Genomic DNA, 13041 nt, shown 5'->3' on the forward strand with positions numbered 1-13041 from the left:
GCGGGTCCAACTGGGCTCTGCTGGGACCTACCTCTTCAAGTCCCCCCAGTCCAATGTTCTTCTCATGAGTGTTTAATAAAGTGAGGTGAACTTTTGGACTTGAGCAAAGGGTTTTGAAAAGGGTTTTGTAAGGTTTTCCATGGGGATTCTTTCCGCGGAAGTCCTTGTCACTTGCAGAAATGCCCGAGTTTCCTGCTTGGTCTTTGGGTATGATGCGGGTAGGTCTGTAACCTCCTCGCAAGTCAGGAGCATTGAGTCCCAGTTGTATGTAATTTCCATGAGGTTTTGGTAGTTTTGAACATAGTGATCAATTATGTTAAGACCACCAATTCCATCCTGGAGCTTTAAACAACGTAGTTCTCGACGTTCCCGCTATGCGGGGATGTTATTTCCGTTTCCGCAAGCATTGCCCAGAAGATCCTTCTTGGTTTCAATTCCCAGCGGAGCGCTAGGTATGTGAAGGGTTTTGCCTTAACACTGTACCTGCGCTCGTCTTACGGTTACTTTACTTCCAAGGTATTCCTGGCGTCAATTCCCTGCGGTTGCTAGGTATGTGAAGGGTTTTGCCTTAACACTGTACCCGCATCCGTCTTACGGTTACTTGTTCACCAAGGTTCTTGGCTTCAATTCCCTGCGGGTGCTAGGTATGTGAAGGGTTTTGCCTTAACATTGTACCCGCTGCCGTCTTACGGTTACTTGTTTGCCAAGGTTTATTTGGCTTCAATTCCCTGCGGGTGTTAGGTATGTGAAGGGTTTTGCCTTTACACTGTACCCGCATCCGTCTTACGGTTACTTGTTCACCAAGGTTTTCTTGGCTTCAATTCCCTGCGGGTGCTAGGTATGTGAAGGGTTTTGCCTTAACACTGTACCCGCAGCCGTCTTACGGTTACTTGTTTGCCAAGGGGTAAGGGGTATTTTCCCGCTTACTTTTTAATATTTTCGAATTTTGAATTTTGAAATTCGAAGAGTTGGTGAAAAGATAACAGTCCAAATCTCTGAAACGTCGTGCGACGGTTTCTTCTGACTGTGTCAGGACGTGCAGGAAGTTATGGTGACGTGACAGAACATGGTCATTCCAGTCGCTTTTTCAGGCGCGTGGCCGTGATTTTTCGGGCGCGTGGCCGCGAAATTACTGGCACACGTCCTTTCAACAGCTGTTGCCAGCTTGCCTTTGCCACGCGTCATACTTTCATTGCACCTTTGACTTCTCTCTCTTCCGTATTAATTTCATCGCATTAATTGCGATTACTATATAAAGGGGGAGAGGGTTATTTGCAATTCACACTTTCACCTTTCTTCTTCTTCTCAAGTAATTTCCGGCGAATTTTTCTGTTCAGTAAAGCATTACTCTGAAATCTCTTCTTTCTTCCACCATGTCTTCTCACGATGCTGATGATCAGAAAACTGCTGGCGAATGCCAGTGTTCTCTTCCTGTCGAGCTGTACCAGTATATCGTCAGGAAGTTCATGCTCGAGTCTCTCGAGCCTGAGTTTCCTGAGCCCCACCAAACTGTGTACGATGCCCCTAGTGGCAAGATTGGGGTTTATGCTGCATTTTTTGTCTACGGAAACCTTAGGTTTCCGTTGACAAAGTTTGTGTACCGTGTCCTAGAGAGGCACGGTGTGCACCTGACAGAGGTGCACCCCATGGCCATTGCCAAGGTCCGGCACTTTGAGTGGGTGTGCCGGATACTGGGCCTTGAGCCCCTCGTTGACCGCCTGATGACCTTCTATACATGGAGGTGCATCCAAGGGTGGTACACTCTTACAACCCGTATCAAGGGTTTAAAGATTTGTACCACCGAGCGGAGTCTTCGCTCATGGAGAAGAGAGTTCTTCTTCATATCCGCTCGCGCCATCCCCATCGCCATGAAGTTCAAGAATGGCCAGGCGCTTCCGAACCTTCCCGCCCTCAACTACGAGGAGGCGGAATGGTTCTCGAAGATTTCCCAGGTCCAGTCCCCGGTTTTCCGTTTTCCGGAGTCGGCGATGGTGATGTTGGGGATGAGCCGGGTGTGGAAGGCGGCGAATGCGAATAAGGTTCCGATCGTCCTTGAATATGGTTCGAACTCTGTCCCTTATGGTACGTCTTGTTTCATTTTGCTGACTTCGATTTTTACTAACTTTCTTGTTGATTTCAGAGGGGAACGATCTTCAGTCGCTCCTGAATCCGCGGGAGGAAGATGGTCCTGCGCGGATGGGTACTCGTGCTCTGGACGAGAACGAGTTGCCCATCTTAGAGCAGACCGCGGGTCGGTTCGTGGAGGTTTACCCGCCAGGCCAAGAGATCCTGAGCCACCGACGGCCAGGTAAGCCTATCTTCTACCCTGAACCTCTCAATGCTGTGCCTGCTGCTGGAGTTCATGACATTTCTTCTTCTGAGGAATCCGCAGAAGGTCCTCCACTGGTGCGGAAGAGAAAGGCTGCCGTCGGGAAGGGCAAGGAGAAGGTGGCCTCTACGGCCGACCCGGTAGTCCTATCTGACTCGGAGTCAGATAATGCAGAGGTGGCGGGGAAGCCCGGTGGTGAGGAGACCACCGCTCCGGAGGCTGTCGGTGTTACCTCCGGGGAGGCAGCGACGACGACGGTTACCGGTGTCAAGAGGCCGGCTCCATCGGGTTCTCCCCCGCTCGTCCGTGCGTTCAAGCTCAAGAAACCCCGTGAGTACCCCCATAATTCTTGTCTAGATTTGTTGTTTCAAATAAATTTTTCTAACACTTTTGCTTGTGCAGGTGTGGATGTTGACGCATTCCAGGGTGGAGTTGGAGCAAGTATTCCCCCGCCAATGACGGTAGGCTCGGTCAGCCTTCCCGAGGCGTCGACCCAGGCGTCTATGCCTGCTTCCGCTGGTTCCAGCCTTCCTGAGGCTGTTCCAGCTGAGAAGGTGTCTCCGCCGGCCGTGAGTGCAATTTTTACAGCATCTTTCACGGAGCCGGCGGTTACTGTTGCTGAGGAGGTGGCGCCAACCATGGCTACCACAGCGGCTGCCACTGTACCTGTGCCACCGGCAAAGACGGCCGGACCATCAGGTACGCGCCAGGCTTCCCGCCGATCTATGCCACCTTCCCGTCTGCCTGACCTGTTGGATGGATTTCCTTTAGGTTCAGGTGATGGGTTTGGCGGCTATCGGCCTGTTATTGACCCTACAGGTATGTAGGGTTCTTTTTCCCTTATATATTTTTATCATCTTTTCCTAACTGCCTTTGTTTCTTTTGCAGTGTCGGATTCCAATGAAGTGTATGTTCCAAGATGGAACATACGCCGAGGAACAACCCTTCGCACCCCTGTGGAGTGCGTGGACTGGGCTCGCCACGCTGCTCCTCATGGTGCGTTGGGGGAAGCCATGGCTAGCTACCAAGAGGGTAGGCTAACCAATGAGCTTCGGGTTCTCCAGGCCCGAACGCAGCCCCGCGTCGAGCTGCTTTGTCGTGAAAACGACAAGTTAAAAGCAGCTCGCGCCAAAGATATATCTGAAGCGCGGGCCCTTCGGGAGGAGAACCGGCAGTTGGCCGCTGCCGCAGCCGAGAAGGAGAAGGCATTCAAGGCCCTCGAGGTTGAAGTCCAGGCGCGACTCGAGGCCCGCTCCAAGGCTGCCCAAGCTGTGAATGAACAGCTTCGGCTGGCCAAGGAGACTGCGCGAAACTCAACTGAGAGGGCTGCCAAGGCTGAAGCTGTTGCTGAGCCACTTCGCGAAGAGAATGAGCAGCTTAAATGCAAATTAAAGGCTCTTCAGCATGCTCATGACGCCTTGGCAATGGAAGATGCCAAGAAGCTGCAGGAGATCCTTGACCAGAGGGGGGTGCTTGACCGTACTGAAAGGAAACTCAAAAGCGTCGAAGAGGCTGCCGCCAAGGAAGTTCAACTTGCCAACCTTGATAAAAGCGGAGCCGAACGTGCTTACAAAGAAAGTCAAGCTACCCTCCAATGGTTGCTTCGAGAAGCGTTGCCTCAGGTATCTTTATCTTTTTCTTTACGCTTTTTGCTCGTAATTAGAAAATGTTTAACTTGTATTCTTTTGCAGGTTGTGCGTCAGGTCCTCTCAGAGACCTCTTATGACGATGCGATGAGCGCAGCCCTCAACGCTTCTCATGAGGATGGGCAGAAGACTGGCTTCCTGCTTGGTCTAGGGTTCGCTGAGAGAGGCTTTCCGCCCTCCAACTTCCCTTTATTCAATGTTAATACTGAAGCTGCTTATGACCAAGCTGTGAACCAGTATGCTGCCTTCCCGCATCCAGTGGTGGAGAAGGTGAACGAAGCTGCTGCTGCTGATGATGGGCTAAACATCCTTAAGGCTTTCCTTGGGCAGCCACGCTCAGACGGTGCTGGTCCAAGCGGAGGTGGCCCTGAAGCCTGATCCTGAAGATCTCTTCCCACCGCTAGGATAGACTTAGCTTTGTATAGATTTCTTTTAGGCGGGTAGTTACCCGGCCACTGTTGTAATATATCATCGAAATATTAATCTTTTCGCGTATAAGATTGTTATTTCCTTCTTTGGGTTCCTTGCTTTATAAACTTATGACTTGCATACTTAGTTTAAATTAGCAATTTTCCAAGTGTTCAGAATAAGTTAACCTGTGAACGTGGTTGATGGGTTAAAGTGTTGCTTCCTCTTTCGTGATTGTGCGGGTAGACCCGTCACTTGCACTTAGTAGGATGGCAAAACTTTACCCATATCTGACCTGCGTGTAGGTTTTCCTCATCCTTTGAGGATAAGTTAACCTTTAAACGTGGTTGATAATAGGTGTGAAGTTTTGCTTCCTCTTTCGTGATTGTGCGGGTAGAACCGTCACTTGCACTTAGCAGGATGGCAAAACTTTACCCTTATCTGACCTGCGTGTAGGTTTTCTTCATCCTTTTGAGGATAAGTTAACCTTTGAACGTGGTAGATAGGTGTGAAGTTTTGCTTCCTCTTCCGTGATTGTGCGGGTAGGACCGTCACTTGCACGTAGTAGGATGGCTAAACTTTACCATCTGACCTGCGTATAGGTTTTTCTCATCTTTTGAGGATAAGTTAACCTTTGAACGTGGTTGATAATAGGTGTGAAGTTTTGCTTCCTCTTTCGTGATTGTGCGGGTAGAACCGTCACTTGCACTTAAGAGGATGGCAAAACTTTTCCCTTATCTGACCTGCGTGTAGGTTTTCCTCATCCTTTTGTTTAGAAATTCTGTTTTGAACCGTTCGACGCGCGGTTGTCAATAGGTTTGTGTTCAGTTCCCTTTTTCATGATTCATGCGGATAGACCGGCACTTTCATTTAATGGGACTGAACTGTTCCCCTTCGACTGACCTGCGTGAAGGTTTGTCGTTTTCTGGGTTTATGCGGGTTTTGCCGCCTTCCCCACGCAACGATTTCACGTAATTATGCGGTGAAAACCGGCATATCCGTGTTGAATAAATTAACCGTTCGACGCGCGGTTGTCAATAGGTTAGTGCAGTTCCCTTTTTCATGATTCATGCGGATAGACCGGCACTTTCATTTAATGGGGCTGAACTTTTCCCCTTCGACTGACCTGCGTGAAGGTTTGTCACGTTATTGGGTTCGTGCGGGTAAGACCGCCTTCCCACGCAACGACTTCGCGTAATGTGAATGTCGTCACCAGTGTTGGATAGTTTTAACCGTTCGACGCGCGGTTGTTGACAGGTTATTATTCAGTTTCCTTAATGATTCATGCGGATAGACCGGCACTTTCATTTTTGGGTGCTGAACTTTTTTCCCCTTCAACTGACCTGCGTGAAGGTTTGTCACGTTATTGGGTTCGTGCGGGTAGTACCGCCTTCCCACGCAACGACTTCGCGTAATGTGAATGTCGTCACCAGTGTTGGATAGTTTTAACCGTTCGACGCGCGGTTGTTGACAGGTTATTATTCAGTTTCCTTAATGATTCATGCGGATAGACCGGCACTTTCATTTTTGGGTGCTGAACTTTTTTCCCCTTCAACTGACCTGCGTGAAGGTTTGTCACGTTATTGGGTTCGTGCGGGTAGTACCGCCTTCCCACGCAACGACTTCGCGTAATGTGAATGTCGTCACCAGTGTTGGATAGTTTTAACCGTTCGACGCGCGGTTGTTGACAGGTTATTATTCAGTTTCCTTAATGATTCATGCGGATAGACCGGCACTTTCATTTTTGGGTGCTGAACTTTTTTCCCCTTCAACTGACCTGCGTGAAGGTTTGTCACGTTATTGGGTTCGTGCGGGTAGTACCGCCTTCCCATGCAATGACTTCACGTAATTATGCGGTGAACACCGGCATATTGGTGTCCAGAAAAGTATAAATGTAAAATCATCAGCTTCGATATTCTTAAAGAGAATCATTTCCATTAGAAGTGGCTCTTGGCCTTCTCTTTACAAATTGGAATTGATTACATGCAAACTGTGTAATTGAACTCCCTTCCATGTTGGGATGGGAGTGCCATCGAGCCGATACGCACCTGGTTCGGGATCTCGTTCTTTACGCAGCATGTAGTCTCGATTTTGAAGCTGGAATTGGTTCGTGTTTTCCCCAGCTGGGGTTCTATACGCACTCGCCTGCCTTGCTTTTATTTCGCCACGAGGTGCGCGAGCGTCCCATCTCTGACGAATGTTTCGACCATGTCTTTTACGTCTATGCATTCTTCAGTGTTATGGCCTTTTGTTCTGTGATAGTCACAGTACTTGCTCCGATCAGCATCGTGACGATGTCGGATTACTGGAGGCTTTGGCCATGGGAGCTCTTCAGTAGCAAATATGTCAGTGACGCTTTTGGTAAGTGGCGTCCATCTGGAGTTCCGGTGCGGCTTTACATTATCCCTTTCACCCAATCGGTGCTGTAAGCCGGATGAGGTGTCAAAGTTTACCCTTGACTGCCAAATGCCTTGCTTCCGTTTTTTGTTCAATCGGGCGGTGAGGACGTTGTCCTCTCTCGTCCTCTGGGTGTAAAGGTTTGTGCTCTGCGGAAGGTCTCTACCCAGTTGCTTCTCCGTTTCCGCATAGCGTTTGGCTGCTGTCATGATGCCATCCCATGTGGATGGCATTCCATCTTTACCCGTTAGGGTGCGGATAAGCTCTGGGTCCTGCGCACCCTGGATGAAGGCTGCGCGAACAAGATCCTCGCTGATATTGCCCAAACTTAACTTCTTTGTGTTGAAGCGAGTGATGAAGTTTGGCAGAGATTCATCTTCTTCCCGTGTGCATTTGAGGATTGTCCATTGCTCCTCGGTATACTTTCGCTGCTGGCTGAAGTGTTGGCTAAACTTCTGCTGGAAGTCTGCCCAGTCGTAAATGTGGTTAACCGGTAAACGATCAAACCAAGCCCTAGCAGCCCCCACCAGCGTCATTTGGAACATGTAACACCACGTGGGTTCCGTCCAATTGCTAACGGTTGCCCCCGCTATGAACCTGTTCAAATGATCGTCTGGATCAGATAGGCCGTCATATGTGCCTATGTTAGGCATTTGTTTAGCACTCCTCGGGGCAATTGCTTCAGCAATGTCCCTTGCAAATTTGGACGTTCCTGCATTTGCAACGTTTGGTCTGAACGTTTTGGAGAAGTCTCGTGGACTTCCACCTGTGCTTTTTGGTTTGAAGGCTTGTCCAAAATGCCTTTTCGGTTGGGATTCCGTTTCCTTACGCTTCCCTTTTGCCCTATGGCGAGGGTTCGCGTCGGAGTCGGATTCCTCCGAGTCATCCTCCCAGTATTCGAATTCGTCGGCCTGTTGCACGGAACACAAGCGTTCGTCCAACTCAGCCTGGAATTCCTTTTGTCGTGCCTCCGCCCATGCCTTAACTTCATCGAGAGTCTGGCGGGGGAGTCTTCGTTTCTCAAACTGGGTATCGGTGGATCCCAGTAGTCTATCATTTACTGCACTTGCCCCAGCTTTGGTAAGTGGGGTAGTGTTCGTAAAATTTACTTCACTTGCCCCGGCTTCGGTAGCCGGGGTAGTGTTCGTAAAAACTGTGTTGCCGGTATTCCCCCTAGTAGCTGGGGTTGTGGTTACCGGAATTTCTCTAACCATCTTTGTAGAAGTTTGAAAAAACTGGAGAAAAATAAAGTTCTAGCTTTATGCACGGATGGCGCCAATGAAGAAACACTAACCGGACCCCAGACAGATTACTGGTAACCTGGGGGTTAGATAGATGTTTCCCACGAGGGGTTAGACCCTGAGAAGATGGTTCTTCTGATAACCTGCAAAACAGGCACCGTGAGCTCGTCACTGAGAAGGGGGGGGTTCCTCCTTGTGACCACCCTCCGGCGTGAGAATCAGACTAGATTGCTCTTTAAATATAAAAGTATATTAAGAGATTGCTAGAGCAGATATCAGGTATATTGTGATAAGATATGATAAGATGAGATGGTCATACCATTTGTGGTATTTATAGCCGAAGGTAGGTTTCCAAAGAGGTATGGCCGGCTGCAACAGTGTTCCTGTTCCACCAACAGTAGCCTACGCACGTGCCCTGCTGGTAGTTGGTGGGTAGGTAGCGGCTGATAGTGACCAGGCCTGCTGTATACTATTCCTGTTCCACCAACTGACGGCTACGCACGTGGTATGGCAGTAGTTGGTGAGTAGGCAGCGGCTAATAGTGATACAGTACTGGAGCATGCTGCTCGCCATACTGTATCAGTGAGCTGTCGTATCTCTGATCAGATCTTTCGCCCATACCTCGTCAGGTACAGTAAAAGATCCTTCAGTATACGGACTGGCTTATTTGGGCGGGAGTATTCCCCCTCCCGCCTCTGTGCGGGATTGCTCCCGGCTTGGCTCATTCCTTCAGGTGACACTGAACGATTGAGAGCTAAGTGCCTTGTGCGTGTAGCCATGCTGCGCGGGTGGCCTTCCCTAATGGCTTGTATCCGAGGCTGCGGGGACAGGCGGAGTCCTTCACCATTGGGAGGCATTTCCTGCGGGACCAGCTTGCGTACTGCGCGTAAGGACGTCACGTCTCTGAGCATGGTTGGTCCTGCGGATCCAGTTGGTCTCTGCGCAGACGTCCCTGTTTAAGGTGAGTCTTGCGGGTCCAACTGGGCTCTGCTGGGACCTACCTCTTCATGAGGTCAACGATTTTTGATTCAAGGGGAAAGGAAACGAATATTTTATCACCTAACAAATTTGAATGTTATAATATTACTATGATAATATTATTTTTGTTATGCACGTTTCTCTAAACCCCACAAGCCACAACAATTTAATTTAAGTGCAAGGGATATTATAATTTATTTGATTATTATAGTGATAACACGCATTTTTCTACACTAGATCTACGTCGCGTATTGCGAAAGTTTGTGATGAGGAACTGTTAGAGAATATTATACAATAATATATTATTAGAGTTTTAGTATAATAGTGTTATCATAATTAGGATATTGTATTTGATTATGTTTCTTTGTATTGTACATCAATATATAGTTGATCAATAATACATTACACCTTACGGGGTTTTCATTATTTTTATATGGTATCACAGCCTTAGGGTTCTAACATGTTTCTTTCTGTTCTTCTCATTCTTGTCCTACCCCGGGGACTTTTGTACACGCAATATATAGTTGATTACGGTCTCACATCCGCCGCATTGCGATCAGCCGCGGGAGATTACGATCTATGGAAAACCACAATGTCTTCTTGCATGCGATAGGTTTCTTACCCATGAAAAAACCCCCTTTTTTTAAACAGTTTTGTCTTATTTTATTTGATATTTAGTTTTTCTTCTAATATTTATTTATTATTCTTTTTAGCTATCCTTCGGGAGTTGTTTCCTTATTTTATTTTTTTCCTTTTTAGCTTAGTTTTTTTTCGTAAAAAATAATATATTTATATATTATTAGATTTTATTTATTCGGTTTTATTCTTCAGAATATATAATTTTTTTTCTTTGCCGTCAAGTCGTTGCTTCGGCCGACTCAATCATAGCTCCTGCCATCGCAGTCGAAGCTCCTGTCATCATGCTTAGCCGCCTAACCACGGTCATGCCGCCAGTGATCTTCTTAGATCCTATAACCGATTGAGTTCCTGCTCTACGTGACAGCCGATCATGTATCTACACAAGCTTTGCGCTTCAGTTTGAGCGTCCGATTTCCTACCGCTCTGACTGCGGGGGAATGTTAGAGAATATTGTAGAAGAATATATTATTAGAGTTTTAGTATAATAGTGTTATCATAATTAGGATATTGTATTTGATTATGTTTCTTTGTATTGTACATCTAAAAGTTTGTGATGAGGAACTTCGTGTAGCGTCACCTAGTTACAGCTTCGGTTGTTTATGGCAAGGGAGACTCGGAGGGTTAGCTACACCATCTGCCGAGGCATATAAGTTTTGGGGGCACAAACTTTTTTATACATGTTAGATATATATTATTTTTGGTGTTAAAAATAAAGCTATTTGCAATAGTTTATGAGATAATTACATTCTCAGAATATTTTCTGCTTATAATAAATTGGTCGATAAAAATTAGCAAATAAAAAATTTTCGTTAAGGCCTACGGGCCTTTTTATTTCGGCTCGGCCGAGGTATTTAAATTCTCGGATACTGCCCTGGTTCATTGTAAGGCCCCGTCACCGGTAACCCTACTTTCGTGTTGGATTTACTCATAAACGCAGTTCTAAATAACAGAGTTAATTAACACATTCGCGGAATTTAAAAACTTTCATAAAACATTTCATAACAAAACACGTCTTGTCTTAAAACATCATTTTGTCTTTCAAAATAAACGAAACATTAAACTTAAACGTCTTGAGTCTTTCGATGCCAGCCTCTTATTCCGTGCCACGTGTCTCCTCAAGCGGGCTGCCTCATCCTACTCACCTGCGTGCATACTAAAAGTCAGCTACGCTGAGTGAGTTCTAGTTAATCACATAATCATACAATACATTCTTACATTTCATACTTAACCTCTTAACTTTCTTTCATACACACCTAAGTGCATATACTTTCATTTTTACCTTCGTACTTTCTTTACATACATAATCATACGTTTTAAAGAGCCTTTCGCCCTATAACCTCACAGATATTATAAGGGTCTGGTCCCTAACATCACAGGTATTATAAGGGTCTGGTTCATAACATCACAGGTATTATAAGGGTCTGGTCCCTAACATCACAGGTATTATAAGGGTCTGGTCCCTAACATCACAGGTATTATAAGGGTCTGGTCCCTAACATCACAGGTATTATAAGGGTCTGGTCCCTAACATCACAGGTATTATAAGGGTCTGGTCCCTAACATCACAGATATTATAAGAGTCTGGTCCCTAACATCACAGGTATTATAAGGGTCTGGTCCCTAACATCACAGATATTATAAGGGTCTGGTCCCTAGTTCTCGAATATTAGTAGGGTTCGATTCCCTCTTCGTTACCATACAACCATACATCATACCTCGAGTATTATTAGGGCTCGGTACCCTTTTCGTAACCATACAACCATACAACCGTCTTTTCCTTCTTTTATTAACTTTATTACATTCATACACATAAGCATACATATCATACTTACCTTATACATAGCGTTACAACCTGACGGTACGTGCAATATCCGAAGATCGTTCACATACCATCAAGCAATCATTCATACATATCACATATGGCATACACTTATCACTTAGGATAAATGTATTAACAACACATCGAGTATGCACACAGCCCCGAAAGCATAACAAGGAATGGGGCTAGAAACTCACCTGAACACGGTTACGTTCACCGTTAATCATAATCCCTTTCTTCAGTTGTGCACGGCTAACTGTATAACGAGTATATGTATCAATTAACTATCACTTCTCATATTGCATTTCTATCTTTATATGACCCACAACGAACGGGGGTCCGGGGGCAGCGCCCCTGGCAGCGGGGTCCAGGGGCGGTAGCCCCTAGCAGGGTCCAAGGGGCAGAGCCCCTGGCTGGGGTCGAGCTGCCAGGTCAGCTTGGAAAAATTTTATTTCCATTAACTGTCTTAACACATTTTTCATTAGGTTTTTAATTTATTTCCTAATCGAACTTGATTTTTAGCGAAGTTAAACCTTAGGCGAACTTAGCTTTAAGCGAAGTTAAACCTTAAGCGAACTTAGCTTTAGGCGAAGTTATCAGTTAGACGAACTTGGCCTCAGGCGAAGTTACCAGTTAGGCGAACTTGGCCGTAAGCGAAGTTATCAATTAGGCGAACTTGGCCTCAGGCGAAGTTATCGCTTTGAAGGCGAAGTTATCGCTTTGAAGGCGAAGTTGCCCAGTTCAGCCGCTGTTTGGTTTCTATCAAGCATTTTTGGCGATTTTAACACCCTTGTTATGGTTCGACATCACCCACTACGCTCCCCAACCGTTTTCGGTTGTATAAACACTATAAAGCTTGGATCTTTAAACTTCAAAGATCAAGAATCATACCTTTTTGTGCTTGTTTGGATCTCGTTTAACTTGTTTAATCACAACTAATCGCTCACTCTCTCTCGGATCACGCTCGTTCCTCTCCCTCGGCCGCCGGCGGTGTGTGTGGTGTGGGTGTGTTTTGGAGTGTTAGAGAATAAGATGGAATGAGTGATGTTTTAGGGTTTAGGGGATATTTATATCCCTTAAGCCCATGGACCTAAGGCCTATTCTCATTTAACCCATCTCAATTAATCTAAGTCCATGATCCGCTCCTTATTCGATATTAAATAATCAATAACGCGAAATCACTAAACATAACTTTCTTTATTCAACCTTAAAATTTTAGGATGTTACATTCATGGTGACCGTCACGTATCTCAAAAGCGTTAGGAAAGGCCCCTTCAGGTAGCACGACTGGAATAATTTGGACGAAAAACCCTAGCATCGCCACTTATCGTGACGAGTTAGGGTTGAGCTCTTCTCGTAGTGTGAAAGGAAGACTTTTCATAGAAAGTTTAGTTTATAACTTATATGACCCTTAAACTTGGATTAAATGCAAATAACGTATTGAATTACGTGAAATAGCGTTTGTGATATAGTTCGAACATGCAGTTACATAATTAAATAAATAAATACACACCATAATTTGTTAATGCAAAATTTTATTAATACTGAAAGGTCTGAATTATAATACGAGTCGGATACATGAAA

This window comes from Bidens hawaiensis, unplaced genomic scaffold (assembly GCF_021521415.1).
Source record: "Bidens hawaiensis isolate Kalapana, Puna unplaced genomic scaffold, B.hawaiensis_p1.1 tig00011819_1, whole genome shotgun sequence".
NCBI classification, from domain to species: domain Eukaryota; kingdom Viridiplantae; phylum Streptophyta; class Magnoliopsida; order Asterales; family Asteraceae; genus Bidens; species Bidens hawaiensis.